Source organism: Lissotriton helveticus, chromosome 7, assembly GCF_964261635.1.
Source record: "Lissotriton helveticus chromosome 7, aLisHel1.1, whole genome shotgun sequence".
Taxonomy (NCBI): domain Eukaryota; kingdom Metazoa; phylum Chordata; class Amphibia; order Caudata; family Salamandridae; genus Lissotriton; species Lissotriton helveticus.
The window spans coordinates 738593589-738608141 of NC_136068.1; the positions used below are offsets into that span (position 1 = coordinate 738593589).

Consider the following 14553-nt stretch of genomic DNA (forward strand, 5'->3'; position numbering starts at 1 on the left):
GCTGAGCGAACATTTGCTTTAGAGGTGAGGGTAGAATGCATAAAGACTGTGATGATAGGGGATAAAAGAGTGTACCATAGACTCCCAAGGTTGATTAGAAGCCTCTCTAGAAATATTGGCCCAAGACAAGTCTCCCTCAACAACATCATTGAATCGCTGTGTGGCTCTGGTCAGACTTTGGTAGCGGCCATGCCTGTTAGGCCACAATGCTATTCTATATGAGAATACTCTGTAACATTGAGTCGACAGGAGATAATGCCATTAGTTATGGTACCTATAATGGAAAAGGAAAGTTTCAGCATGCCCCAAACTTAGTGGAACATGAAATCCCAGGGAATGACTTGCTAGGTGTTGAGGTAGTGGCTACTGTGGTATTGAGGTATTATCTCACCGCCTAAGTCGAAGTCCAATGGTTCAGTCCCCTTAGGTTGGAGCGAGTATATCCAAAGGGGCAGGAGTGGGAAAGGAAGGAACGAGTTGGGTCTGGATGGCCGGCTCCTGTGGAGTAGAGTCTGAGTAGGGCTGAACAGCTCGCACATCAGTCACAAGTAGCACCACCAAGGCATGCCTTTGCTGGCAGAGAAAGGTGACCAGTCTTTTTTTTTTTTTTTTTAAAACCTTTATTGATACTTCAACCAGTTACAAGTATGGGCCTACAACCACCAGGGCTGGCCCCTAATCAAAATCAGTTCAATCAAGCAATTAGAGCCAGACTCGGCCTTACGGGAGGCGAATACAACTCGACTTCAATTAAAACTGGCCGCATAGCATACTATACGAATAGCAGGATAATGAAGGTTCCATTTTATAATATAAAGATAGAAGGATCAGGTGCCATACAATATCACAAAGGTGCATAAAGGGCGGGCATAACGGTAGGAGGTCCACAGTAGGTCGATATCATTCAAAACAGTGGCGCCGAGGCATACGATTCAGGATCAACAAACATACAATTAATTGTCGCACCAATGGGGCGCCCGCCCGATGGTACTGAAGTACCGTGAAAGTATAGGCACAGATAAAAAGTTGACTATTGACAAAAGAATAGACCCACTACGCTGACCCGAAAAAGAGGAAACAAAAGAAAAAGCGAAGAAAGATAAGAAAAAAGAAGAAAAAAGGCCATAGAAACAAATAGTAAAAACAAAATTCCCCCCCTCCAACCCCCCACCCTGCACCCCTGCAGATGACTACGGCCTACCCCCCTAGCAGCGTGCCTGTCGCCCCAAAAATGAACCCGAAGTATAGAAGAACAGAGGGAAAAAAGAAAAGGGAAAGAAAGTAGGGACTAAAACCCTGCCCAAAAAGGAGAAATGGAGGAGGGTTATGTCATACACATTCCCGGACTCTCCCCCCCGACTTAACGAAGAATCCCCCTTAATGTGAACACAATCAAGCAGAGCACAATAAAACAGTACATCAGAGGAAACCAGAAATCCCGCCCCGGACTCCGGTAACCAAATGAAGCAGTCCCGTTACCGATAAATCAATATTGTGAGACCTCAAACGAAAGTCTCAGCCTTGGCCCCGTCGATCAAATTTGCCGATCCCCTTCGATAAAGAGCGCCCCACCGTAAAATCGTCAAAGGTCAAACAGAAGTTGTCGAAACATAGTCTATTAGCCGAAGAGAGGATGGCAAGTCCCGAAGTAGACGCTCGAGTCCGACGATGCCCCTTCCCGACACTAAGACCAGGCACAATCCCATCGCCATCTTGATGGACCAGCTGGGAAGGGGGTGCGACACAGTCCCACACAGATCACAATTACGAGCAAACGTCTCCAAATCGGGAAAAGCAGTGAAATGTTCCGCCAATTGCAGTTCCAAAGATTCCGACTTTATAGGTGGATCGCCAATCTCCACATGTTCGAACTGCTCCACTTCTGCAGGGGCATGGAAAGCTCCAGGCACCGGGTCAAATGGCATCGCTGGGGTAGCAATAGGGAAAGGAACAGGCCACCGGGTCTCGGGCAGCAAATCAGAGTCCGGTCCCGATCCTCTAATTCCGTCCGCCGCCAACATCAGATTCCAGGCCTGGGTCTTTATAGTCGCCCGAAGTGCCTCAAGGGCCGCCATCACTGACCGCAATGACGGGCCGCACTGGACCCGCTCCGCCGAGTTTCTCATAGCATCAAGCATATTGACCCCCACGGAGAGGCGCCGTCCCCGGGGTAAAATTAGGCGGAGCAGGAATAAGCCGTGAGGGACCGATCGTCAGTAGGCGTTAGTGCGCACCAAGTCTCCGATCCAACGGCCCCGGCGCTACGAACGCCAGGCCCCCGGGTCTCGGACCCCCACACACACCACCTCGGGCATCGCTCGTCTCCGCACCTCCGGTACAGTTCCAGGCGACAGATCGGCAGCAAGTCAATCATGAAGATGTCGGAAGTTCCGTGGACCGGACCCTGCCGCTCTCCCCGGTCCGTTGATGTTCAACTAGGACCCGGCCAGACCAACACTTGAGACCCTGGCTTCCAGACTGGGCTAGGCCTCAAATTAAACCTCGACATAACTCCACTCCCCCATGTCGGAAAATCCTCGGGATTGCACCATCAGTTCGCAGAGTAGTTCATGCACCCGGATATGGGGCGAGAAATCAGGATATACGACAGGATCTTCGAGCGAGAGACGGGGGTCAGCGGAGCCGGGAAGCTATGCGGCCATCTTGCTTGCTATCGTAGCTCCTCCCCCCAAGCGGTGACCAGTCTTGAATGCCTCTGGCTGCAGGCAGTAGCATAAGAGAATGGGGATTTCCTTGGTATTTCAGAGTGTACTTGGAGATTGTGTCACATACTGTGAGCCACATATCCCTTAAGCCCCTCCAGAGTTAGTGTTGACCCGTATTAAGGGAGTTTGATATTACAGCTTGCTCATGACATTCTGTTGACTGGACACCAGGGTTTGATCAAGATATTAGACAGGGTATAAGGCAGTTATGAAGGGTCCTTTAGAGCACGTTGGTGGGATCCCCACCAAACACCCATTTACCAGTAGGCAGCTGCTAACCACCACTGCAGCAATGAACATGAATGACCGTATATATGTTAGTACATCTTACATTCATGTGGTGTTTGTGTAGACCCCCATACAGATTCATCTTGCACTTCTGACCGCAAAGTCCTTCTCGTGTGAAAGGAACAGGGTACAATGTCATTGGTCATCTTGTCACTTCTAACACTACCTCATCTCTGATGGCCACACTTTCACTCCGCAGGTAACTGACAGTTCTGGATTTCAGAAATACAAACAATGTTTTTCACATTGGCAACACGCTTTGGCAAAGCTAATAGGTCTGGCGCTGGCAACCAGACTTTGGCGTTGTCAATGCTTGTTTTAGGTTGTCATGGTGTTTTTGAAGAATCTGCTGGGTTCTCTCCATCTAAAAAACATTTGTGAATTTAATAAAAACACACACATTGGCATAGTAGTCCAAGTCACTGAAGGGACTACTTTATGTGTGGGTGTGCTCCTTGTCAATGGGAAGAATCCCTCACTCACGGTGAAATTAGCCAATGACTTAAGTGGGCTGACCAATTGCCTCATTCTGTATGCTGTTGTGGGCAGAATGAATTGTGAAAAATGCAATACTACACTAATGGATGACAGGAGCTGGCTGAAAGTTATTATAGGTGGGCAATTAGAATTATGCGGCAGGGTCCAAATTATGTGGCACGGTTGACTAAATTATGTGGCAAGAAAAGGCAGCATGTGCCGCAAAATGAAGCACACTTTGTCATAATATTATTTAATTGTTTTGTCATTTATTCAAGTGGTTACACTGTCTGAGCAAATATTTCACCTTGTATCCAACAGTTTGACAACCAAATACAATAATAAGTAACTAAAAGATGACTAGTTCACCTTTGCAAAGTACATTCTTCTGTGTCGGAACACTTGACACTATTTTTTTAGTAACTTTTGATCTGTTTGAGCTGGAAACACTTTTTTTTGGTTAAAATCTACAGGTTATGCAGCATACTTAAGCAGAAAACGCTACAGAATCGCATATTTTAGCAGCCCTGACTATAAATATGTTATAAATATAACTGTAGTAGATCACAAGGTCTTAACAAATGATAGACCTAAAAACTGTAAATCAGGCCATCTTTTTTTTAAATGTATTTCATTCTACTGTTTTAGAACTATTTCATAAGTAGGAATTTTGAAATGCATTTCGTTCTGCTTTTTTAGAACGTTTTCATAAGTGTGAATTTATGGGTATTATATTTGTATCTTCAGTAAACGGATTCGAGGATGATGATCTATCTATTCTTTCTGGCTTTCTCCAATTCTCCTGCCTCTTTCTGTGATAAACCCTGCCCGTGTCCTCCAAGCTGGATGCTTCTAGAGTACAACCTGGGCAGACGCCCTTTGAGCATCACTCTTTCTCGGTGTCACCAAGGGGCATATTACCAACAACTAGCGATAATTATCGCTATGTTGGTTTAGCGGCGATATTTTTATCGCTGAGCTGCGGCGATTTTTATTGCTTAGGAACCTTGCTATTATCAAGGTATATCTCCTAAGCGATAAAAATCTGCCGAAATGCATGAATATCGCTGAAAAGTCAGCGATATTCATGCATTACCGAGCTAATGCTCTTAGCCATGTTATCCACCTACCATTGGATAACATGGCTAAGAACTGCTCAGGGGCAGGTGTTAGCGTTTGGAGACATTCGCGCTTAGTGCAAATATCTCCAAAAGTTGGTAATAGGAGATAGCAATGTTAGCGACTGTTTCCAGTCGCTAACATCTTGGCACGCCCACTTTGCATGTCATTAGTGATAAATATCACTGACATGCAAAGCGGGGCCCAAGATGGTCGCTATCTCCTACTAGCTGTCGCTAACTGGTGTTAGCAACAGCTAGGTAATAGGGAGATAATTTTATCTCCGCTTTCTTGGCTTTTAAAGCCAAAAAAGCGTAGATAAACCACCTTGTTAATATGCCCCCAAGTCTCAATAGCTTCTACCCCACAAAACTGTTTTCCTCTTGCAAAAAAACCCTTTCCGCCTAACTTCATCCTCGTATAACACCCAGCACCAAAGGAACAGCATGGATGCCTGCTGGATGAATTACTGTGTGAACACGTCTAAAAATAGGAGCAGAGAGGAAATGCACACCTGAAACAAATCATGAGGCAGATGGGCCTGTAATCCTTGATTATCCACCCCAGGCTGGGGGGTTTCGGAGCGGAGGATCCCGGGCCTGGCCCGGAAGCTATTGACAAGTACCTCTCTGACCAATTGCATCCCAGTTGTGAGACGTTGTGTGGGCAGCGCATGGTAGACAGCTTGGCATATGGACTTTGTACTCCCTTGGCAGGAGCGCAGTGTAAGCATTAAAGCGATTTGATGGATCCGGGTGGCGGCTCAGAAAGCATGAATTGCACATGGACGGCGTAGGCGGGGATGTCTGAGTGTAATCCTCGCTCGGAAGTGCAGGTTTTTTTTCTTTAATCGTTTTAAATGATTATTGCAAAATCTGTGGTATTCTATTTCCCAGTCAAGAGCGCCGCCCCAGCAGCTGCTAACACCTTCATGATTTTATGCAGCTGTGTTCTACTAAAAACTGACACACACCTGAAATGACACATTTGGCTCCCTCTATTGGGCTTCTCGCGAGATGCTGGACTGGTCAAGTTGATTTTGTGACACCAATGGGGGGCGATGACGGTTGAACCCATTTTTCAGTGTCACATGTTCAGTTATACCAAACAGCATTCATTTGTGGAGCCAGGAGTATGTAAACATAAGAGCCGGCTGACTAGAGGTATAATGTTATCAACTGCTACATAGTCATAACGTGTGCCCACAAAACATGCTAAAGTGGGCTAGTGCCGGCTCTCCTTAGCACTCCAGATTCACTGGAATGTCGTTTAACATTACCTGACTTGCAAAGGGCAGCTCATAGTATACATTCTTAGTTCTGTAAATATACACAATCAGCTACAGATGGATTCTCAGACTTATGCTTACACTAGATGTTGAAACTGCATACAGGATATAGATGTCAGCAAGACCCATCAAAGAGCGTTGAAGCCCCAGACAATCCACCATCAAAAAACGGTCTTCTGGCGCCACGCAAACGCTTGACTTCGGTTGAAACTCTCCAGACTGTCTCATTCATCGGCACATGCCGTTGAGCTGGGATTCTGTTCCTGATTGCCATTCGACATGTTCTCCGGTGATCCATTAGTCAAGACTACATTTATTACATCGCTACCTGCCGGTGTCTCCCCATTCACCACAGCCTTTCCGTCAGAAGCATCCTCTGGAACTGATTTTTTCAGCATGATTATGCCATCTTTTTCCACGAACTCAAGGTCGTTTCCGCTACCCGTATCGTTCTTGGACTGGTACTCCTCTCTGTTAGTCTCCTATTTGCTGAGCTGGTACGTTGCATCGCTGTCATCATTCTCATCTGGCAGGTCCTCAGCCAGCGCCTCAATCCATGACTGCTGCTCCTCCAGGACCACACCTTCTACCTTCCTCTTGCTCCATTTGCCACAGGGTTTGCTGGGAGACTACCTCACCTCGTCAGGCACATCACCCTCTCCAAGGCCTTTGGACAACGGGTAGCCCAGTGCGGTCTGTAGTCTCTGTGGGGCAACGGAGAGGAGGAAGCATGTCAGCCTGCCCAATCTCTTCTTCCCAGTAATGATGCACCTAGAGGGGGGCGAGGAGGTCTGTATGTCTTCACTGTCTACATCTTCCACAGCCACAGAAAAGCCAACTAGCGACATCATCTTCTGCAGCACCTTAAGCACATATTTCAGGGGGCCGAATGTAATAATGCGAACAAAAAGTGACTTGAAGTGGGCGCCTTACCTGCAGGCTGTTGCCACCGCCAGCTTCTTCTCAGCTCCCTCCTTTGAGGGGGTGTTATCGGGCTCCGAGGTGGGACCAGTGGTGCGTGAAGGCTCCTGGCATGGGGTGTGCAGGAGGCGAGCTGAGAACGTCTGTGGGCCACTAGTCCCGCAGTCCCTCTCAGCAACAATTCATATTATACACTTTCTACACCTTTTTTTGGTCTGGAACATGTTGCTAATTTAATTTAAGATACTGACAACCACATCCCTACATTCTTGCACACAACATCAACAGTAACACTCCTTTACACATACTTCCTTCTGTAAGAAATGTACGCAGAGTAAAACCGAACACCATGGGTAAAGAGTCTCTCTCGATATCTAGCTCCAGGCACGGGATTCCCTTCCACTAGGCTTCTTATGGTTGACAGGTCTCTGCAGGCCTCTAAGACCAACATGGGTTCCCATGCTTCTGGCATGCAGCTGTACTAACTACAATCACATACAAGTGGGCGTTTTTCTCTGCAGCGATTTGTAGGATTTGACTGGCATTCCTTTGGAGGGCAATGGGATCTGTTGGACCTGGCAGTTTCTGCATGATCTCCCCATATTTTTGCTTTTCTTTGTCACCCATTTGCTGAACCAGTTTTTGTTGGCTTTTTGGACTCTGTACACTTTTCCCTGCTACCTAGTGGTAAAGTGCTTGTGCTCTACATGGTAAACTTGGCCTACACCAGGTTGGTACATGTAATTTATTTGTAAGTCTCCAATATATAGTACTACATGTACCCAGGACCTGTAAAATAAATGCTACTAGTGGGCAGCAGCACTCATTGTGCCACCCACTAAAGTAACCCTGTAAGACATGCTTCAGACCTGCCACTGCAGCCTGAAGTGCAGTTTTAAACTACCATTTTGATCAGGCAAAAAAAACCTTTTCCCAGGCCTAAACCTTCCTTATTAGTGCTTAAAAGTCACCACTAAGGGTGCCACCCCTACGGGAGGCCCTAAAGGATCAGAGGGCAGGGTGCATGGTATATAAATAGTGGGACATGTGGATTTACATTTTACATGTCCTGACAGTAAAAAGCTCCTAAAGTTGTTTTTCAAAGATATAAGGCTGATCTCTCACATAGAAGGGTTTCCTTATCACTCAATCAATCAAGCAGCATTTGTAGAGCGCATCATTGTCGCCCATAGGGGTTTCTGGGATCTGAGGGTGCAAAGTCTCTGTTGAAAAGCCAGATCTTGAATTTCATTCTGAAGTCCGCCAGGGAGGATGCTGTTCGGAGGGGAGGGGCAGGTTGTTTCAGGTCTTGGATGCGATGGAGAAGGAGTGACTCCTGCTGTGACGGTTGCAGGGGTGTGCACGAGGGCAAGAGAGGAGGAGCGCAGATGTGTGGGTAGGTGGAAGTTCAGTCAATGGTTGATATGCGATGGTGCTTGTTTGTGTAGAGCTTTGTATGTGTTTGTGAGGATCTTGAACTGACATATCTTCTGGAGGAGGAGCCAGTGGAGGTTTCTGAGGTAGGGGTGATGTGGTTCCTTTTGACGAGATCCAGCATGAGTCTGGCTGCTACATTCTTTATGATCTGGAGTCTTTTGAGGAGCAGGGAGGAGATGCCTGCGTAGAGAGCGTTGCAGTAATTGAGGGGGCTGGTGACGAGGGCCTGTGTGACGGTTTTTGTGGTGTTGACTGGGATCCGTCTGAAGATTCTTCGGAGTATGCAAAAGGTGTGGAAGTAGGAGCACACAACTGGGTTGACTTGTCATTTCATGGTCAATTCACTGTTGATGGTGATGCCATGCTTGTTTGCATAGTCTGTAGGTGTGGGTGTTGATCTGAGCTCTTCTGACCACCAGCTGTTCTCACGAACGGAGGTGCTTGTACTGAAGATCAGTACTTTTGTCTTGTCAGAGTTGAGTTTGAGGCATTTGTCTCTCACCCAGTTGGCTATGTTGGTCACAGCGTTGCAGAAGTTGGTGTTGGTGTTGGGACTGGGAGTTCCTCGGTGAGTGAGAAGATTAGTTGAGTGTCTTCAGCGTAGGAGATTATGTTGAGTCCGTGAGATCTGACAATGTCTACGAGGGGGTCATGTGGATGTTGAAAAGGGTTGGGCTGAGGGAAGAGCCTTGGTGTACACTGCATATGATGTCCTTGGGTTTGGAGGTGAAGGGAGGTAGCTGGAGGCTCTGTGCACACACTGTGAAGAAAAAGGTGATCCACTTGAGGGAGTTTTGCTGTATGCCAATATTGTAGAGTTTGTCGATGAGTGTTTAATGGGAGACGTATTGAAACACAACAGAGAGGTCGAGGAGGATCAGGGCCACATATTCGAGGTGAGATTTGATGCCGTCCATGACAGAGATCAGTGCAGTTTCAGTGTTGTGGTTGGCACGGAATCCTGATTGTGAGACGGCAAGTAGGTAGTTTTGTTCCAGGTGTTCAGTGAGTTGTTGGTTGATGGCTTTCTCAAGTACTTTGGCCAGATAGGGGAGCATGGAAATTGGTCTATCATGTTTTAGATCACTGGGGTCGGTCGAGGGTTTCTTTTGGAGAGGTCTGACCTCTGCGTGTTTCCATCTGCCCGGAAAGGCTGCTGTGGAGATGGAGGCGTTGATGATGCTGTATGAGTTTGGTGCCGATTGGGATGGTTCTGAGGTTGAAAAGTCAGTGGGGTAGGGGTCGGTGGGCACCCGGAGTTGATGGAAGACATGATGGCAGTGGTGGTCTGAGTGGTGAACAGAGACCAGGTGGTGATAATTCGACTGGAGTGTGTTGGTTGGTTGAGGATGTTGAAATTGAGAACTGTGGGTTGAAATTGTTGTAGATTAGGCGATCTTGGTGTGGAAGTATTCCAAGAGGGTGTTGCAGAGTTCTTGGGAGGGGTGGATGGTGTTCTCTGTGGCTGCTGGGTTGGAGAACTCCTTGACTAATTTGAAGAGTTACTTTGTGTTGTTGACCGCCATGGGCTGTGATGGTGGCTCTCTTGGCTTCCTTAATGCATAGTTGGTAGTTGCTGAGTGCTGCTTTATGAGCTGCTCTATTGGAGGGGGTTCCTTGTGGCGCGCCATCGTTTCTCAGCAGGTGTGCTTGATGGTTCTGAGCACTGGGGTGTACCAGCTGGCATTTGTGTTGAGGTTTTATTAGCTTTTGCTGGTTTCAACAGGCGACTCTGTCAGCGCAGTTGGTGAACCATACAGAGAAGCTCTGGACGGCTTGGTCAAGGTTGGATGATGCTTCAGGTTGGGAGGTGCTGAGGGCCTGTGTCTACTGTGTCTTGGTTACCTTGCTCCAGCTGCAGTGGGAGGAGCTGATATGCTTGGAGATAGTGTGCTGAGCTGCGGAGATGTTGAAGTGAATGATGGCATGGTCGGTCCAGCTGAGTTCTGTGACGTGGCTGAATTTGATTCTGTCGCAGGCGGTGAAGATGGAGTTGAGTGGTTGACCGGTTTTGTGTGTGAGTTTGGTGACCAGTTTAGTGAGGCCCATGTTAATCATATTCTCCAGGTGGGCAATGGAGTTGGCATTTTTGGGGTTGTTGATGTAGAAATTGAGGTATTTGAGTAGGTCATATTGGTAGGATTCGATGGCTAGGGGTGCAATAGGGTTAGAGATGGCGGTGCAGAAAGCAGGTCGGGGTCCCGGGGGTCTGTATATGAGGGTGCCTCTTATCGTGGTCTTGGCCTCGGTCTGTAGTTGGAAGTCAGTAGCGGCTCACACAAGTAAGAGAGGTGCGGCAGGGCGGGGTGGTGGAAGTCGACAGGAGACGCGTTAAGTAATATTAAATAAATAAAACCACTTACTTTGCACTCGTCGCATCTCTGCGTCGCTGATGAAGCGAGCACAAAGTACGTGGTTTTATTTATTTATTTAAAATTACTCATTCCATCATCTGGCTACTTAGGAACACCCCCCACCCTGTCCTGCCCCCGCTTTGCCCACCACTCTTACCTGTGCGAGCTGCTACTGTTGGAAGTTGTGGTGTTCCATGAGAGGCTTGGGGGTCATCGTTGGTAGCAGTGCATCAGATGGTTTTCTTGAAGATGACGGCGATGCCCCTGCTGAGTTTGTGGGAGTAGTCTCAGTGTATTATCTTGTAGCCATCTGGTATTGCAGTGACGATGTCGGCACACTATTTTCCCTATAGTAAAAACAAGCATTGGCAATTCCAATAGATCTGCCTAATGAATGCACAGTCAAGCGACACCTAAAAATAGGGGGTGAGGGTGAGGGGTTGAGGGTGAGTGAGGGTGAGGGGTTGAGGGGTTGAGGGTGAGTGAGGGTGAGGCGTTGAGGGTGAGTGAGGGTGAGGGTGAGTGTGGGTGAGGGTGAGTGAGGGTGAGGGTGAGTGAGGGTGAGTGAGGGTGAGGGTGAGTGAGGGTGAGTGAGGGTGAGTGAGGGTGAGGGGTTGAGGGTGAGTGAGGGTGAGTGAGGGTGAGTGAGGGTGAGGGGTTGAGGGTGAGTGAGGGTGAGGGGTTGAGGGTGAGTGAGGGTGAGGGGTTGAGGGTGAGTGAGGGTGAGGGTGAGGCTGAGGGGTTGAGGGTGAGTGAGGGTGAGTGAGAGTGAGGGTGAGTGAGGGGTTGAGGGTGAAGGGTTGAGGGTGGGTGAGGGTGAGGGGTTGAGGGTGAGTGAGGGTGAGGGGTTGAGGGTGAGTGTGGGTGAGGGTGAGGTGTTGAGGGTGAGTGAGGGTGAGGGGTTGAGGGTGAGTGAGGGTGAGGGTGAGTGAGTGTGAGGGGTTGAGGGTGAGTGAGGGTGAGGGTGAGTGAGGGTGAGGGGTTGAGGGTGAGTGAGGGTGAGGGTGAGGGTTAGGCTGAGGGGTTGAGGGTGAGTGAGGGTGAGTGAGAGTGAGGGTGAGTGAGGGGTTGAGGGTGAAGGGTTGAGGGTGGGTGAGGGTGAGGGGTTGAGGGTGAGTGAGGGTGAGGGGTTGAGGGGTTGAGGGTGAGTGAGGGTGAGGCGTTGAGGGTGAGTGAGGGTGAGGGTGAGTGTGGGTGAGGGTGAGTGAGGGTGAGGGTGAGTGAGGGTGAGGGTGAGTGAGGGTGAGGGTGAGTGAGGGTGAGTGAGGGTGAGGGGTTGAGGGTGAGTGAGGGTGAGGGGTTGAGGGTGAGTGAGGGTGAGGGGTTGAGGGTGAGTGAGGGTGAGGGTGAGTGAGTGTGAGGGGTTGAGGGTGAGTGAGGGTGAGGGTGAGTGAGGGTGAGGGGTTGAGGGTGAGTGAGGGTGAGGGTGAGGGTGAGGCTGAGGGGTTGAGGGTGAGTGAGGGTGAGTGAGAGTGAGGGTGAGTGAGGGGTTGAGGGTGAAGGGTTGAGGGTGGGTGAGGGTGAGGGGTTGAGGGTGAGTGAGGGTGAGGGGTTGAGGGGTTGAGGGTGAGTGAGGGTGAGGCGTTGAGGGTGAGTGAGGGTGAGGGTGAGTGTGGGTGAGGGTGAGTGAGGGTGAGGGTGAGTGAGGGTGAGTGAGGGTGAGTGAGGGTGAGGGGTTGAGGGTGAGTGAGGGTGAGTGAGGGTGAGTGAGGGTGAGGGGTTGAGGGTGAGTGAGGGTGAGGGGTTGAGGTGAGTGAGGGTGAGGGTGAGGGTGAGGGGTTGAGGGTGAGTGAGGGTGAGGGTGGGTGGGGGTGGGTGAGGGTGGGTGAGGGGTTGAGGGTGAGTGAGGGTGAGGGTGAGGGGTTGAGGGTGAGTGAGGGTGAGGGTGGGTGGGGGTGGGTGAGGGTGGGTGAGGGTGAGGGGTTGAGGGTGAGTGAGGGTGAGGGTGGGTGAGGGTGGGTGAGGGTGAGTGAGGGTGAGGGGTTGAGGGTGAGGGGTTGAGGGTGAGTGAGGGTGAGGTGTTGAGGGTGAGTGAGGGTGACAGCGTTTCTTTTCAAAGGCAACCGAAGTGCAAACACAAGTGGATCCCTGCCCCTCACACGATGGTTTTTAGGGTACAAATGTACAATGGCCGCCTGTGGGTCCTCGCCGGGCTTCCGAGAGGCAGGAAATACCTTAAATTGCGAAGTTGTAGTGGGGGAGGGGGGGCGGTAAGAAAAAGGCGACCTCGAACTCCAGGTCCCAACAATCCAACACACACTCTCCGTTTAATGCAATATAATGGTGCCGAGAGACCTGGAAGGCGCGGGCCCTGCTGGCAGAGGTTGCACTGCGGCTGCGCAGCTTCAACACCTCCAAAGCACCGAAAATGACTGCTTCAATTCTACTGTGATGACTTACATGTGGTTTGGTGGCGCAGAGATTAAGCTGTAATTGATTTAAAAGCCGTACTGATTAACGAAAAGAAAGTGATTTTTTTAGGGGCAGAAGACAGTCATGGAAAACTGACATTAGGAGAGACTGTGGTTAGGGGTGTGTTATGGTAAGTGGGGAACACCGTAAACAGTTTCAGAATCCCACCCACTGTATTCAGAGAGAACCACGGGGCCGGGAGGGGTGGGGGAGTTGAGCTTACTATCACACACCCGGAGCATGCACAGAGCAAGAAGTGGGCAGGCGTCCCATTAGCTGACCTCCGTGTGACCTTCACCATATGCTGTCTATTACTACAAACGTAAGGGAGGGAGGGGGTGCCCTGTCATACAGACTGAAGACAAGCCAGTGTGCCTTAATCATATAGGCCTTTAAACACAACACTGCAGGCCCCCCAAAGGAAAAAGACTGAAAAGCTGGTAATGCAAAAAAAAAAAAACAAGACGGAGGGCATTGCTGTGGGGAGGGGGTGGAGGAGAAATGCACACGGCGGGCAGGGGAGGGGGCGGAGCGGGGAGAGCGGCATGTGGGTGTGAAGAAGCCGGGGCCTTTGAAGTGAAGCTAAGCTTCACTTCAAAAGGTGTCGGAGGAATGCGGCTGAGGGAACAGACGGCGATTGCGGCTGAGGGAACTGATGTGCACGCGCTTTTAAGCTCAATGCACATGCGCATTGAGCTTAAAAGTCACGGGCACTGCAAGGAATCGCCACGATTCCTTGCTTGTTAGTTAAAGAGTGGTTAAGCCGCAATAGTCTCGCAAGCTCGATGCGCATGCGCATCGACAGGCGAGACCTAAAAAGCATTGACGAAGGTTTGCTGTGCATGCAAAAAAAATATGACGGACAGTTCCCTTAGAAAAGTTGCACTCTTGGACAGTTGGTAGATTCTGTTGCCAACCATTTGGAGGTAAATGGTTTGAATGGTAATGAACCCAATTGGAATACAACTTCCTAGCCAATGGAATAGTGATGTGGTCCCAAAAGGGCTCCAGGGCATATGAGAGCTTGAACTCAAGGAACTCCCATGACAGAGTTGCGCTAGCAGCTTGTTGGATATTATTAGCCATTATGCTAAGCTAATACCGTTGTTTAAGGGACTCTTTTGAGATGAAGTTGTCATGGGGTGGCGACTCCCATAGATCAGACAAACCAAGAGAAGTCCACAATCTTCTTATATATGAGAGCATTGAGATTTTGTTAAAGCAGTCAGCCTTAATAACAACTTGCAGGGCAGGGACATAAGGGGCACGCTCAGGTGTAAACCATAACCTTCTTCAATACAGTAATGGACACCATCTAGCTTTTCTCTCAACAGCTGCAGCCGCTGTAGGTAAGAGCGGTGGGATGGTGGGGCGGCTGGGGGCGAGGGGGGATTTCGAGAGACGACCACAAGGGAAAATGAAATAAATAATTAATTTACCCTCGTGGTCGTCTCCCGAAATCCCCCTCAGCTGGCCCCACTGCTCTTACCTGCAGCGGCCACGGCATTCTCTCAATTCTTTTCATGCCCAA

The 14553-nt window shown here is 49.4% G+C and overlaps 1 pseudogene; it reads right to left on the reverse strand.

Annotated features, from left to right (window-relative positions):
• Positions 1-6122: 6122 nt before the first annotated feature.
• Positions 6123-14553, reverse strand: part of LOC144769258 (uncharacterized) — a 39659-nt pseudogene continuing 31228 nt past the window's right edge.